Source organism: Aplysia californica, unplaced genomic scaffold, assembly GCF_000002075.1.
Source record: "Aplysia californica isolate F4 #8 unplaced genomic scaffold, AplCal3.0 scaffold00062, whole genome shotgun sequence".
Lineage (NCBI taxonomy): Eukaryota > Metazoa > Mollusca > Gastropoda > Aplysiida > Aplysiidae > Aplysia > Aplysia californica.
The window spans coordinates 727,846-728,959 of NW_004797332.1; positions in this window are offsets into that span (position 1 = coordinate 727,846).

Here is a 1,114-nt window from a genome sequence, read left to right on the forward strand (position 1 = left end):
TGTCGTCATCGCTTGAGTTATCCCAAAGAGCGATTTATAGGTCAGGTTACCAGTGTTGAATATCCTATTGTGTTTAGTTAAAGCGTGTGGACTTTGGCATGGCATAGTAAATGTTTTACGGCGATATAGACACAGAAATGACAGCGAGGACCTTGTTTTGATATAATATTTGGCTAGTGCTTGTTTCTAGCTTTTTAAATTTTGTTTGTGGGTGCTTTACGTGATAGAATATTAAAACATTTTGGGCGGACGGCACGACCGTGCTCTATGGACGAACCGCGCCTGGCTATAATATTGTACGCTATACAAAAAAAATAATAACATAAAAAACAAGAATTGTTTTAAAGACATTATTTTATACATTAACATAACTTGATATCTACCTCTTTCCAATACGGCAGCAGACACGAGACAGATGAGAAGGGTGAGGCAAAGTATGGCTGCAAAGAACTTCATCTTTACAACAGACGTCTGATTTGATCTTCGAACGATAAGCAATGTTAGTCTTTAGGCGTTGAGTTGAAAACTGTTCTTATCGCTATCGTGAACTCTACTTTTATAGTCATCCCTCGGTTTTTGGGTCAGTTTGTAGACAAGAAAAATATGAAAATAGTTTATGATTCTGAAACAGAAGGTCGTGATCCAAGAGACGCTCGAAGAACATGATGCTATTGAAACGCATGTTGGAGCGTGAGCGCTTCATCGGCTGCTTGCACTGTATTCTTCCAAGAAAACCGAGAGCGTGTCTGAGTGTTCTGCTGAGGTTAATGATAGTTGAAACAAAGCGCCTAAAATGATTTGGGATGCGTTAATCATCATCGTCATCATCACCATCATCAACATCATCTGTAGGATGTGTAATCTGGGTACTCAAATAAGCAGGAACAAAATACACGTATCACATGTCGCTGAGACCAAGTTGAGCTAGCGAGACTGCGGTCGGACCGTCATTGGAGCTTGTGAAGGTATCCGAACTTTGTGAATGACGAGCTCAACTCACGTTGCCGAAGATGCAACCATGAAAAGAGGGTGTCAAACACATTGTTATGTTTGAATGTCCAGGAACAATGGCAATTCGAATGGTGTAATTTGGACGAGTGGCGGTGCCAATGAG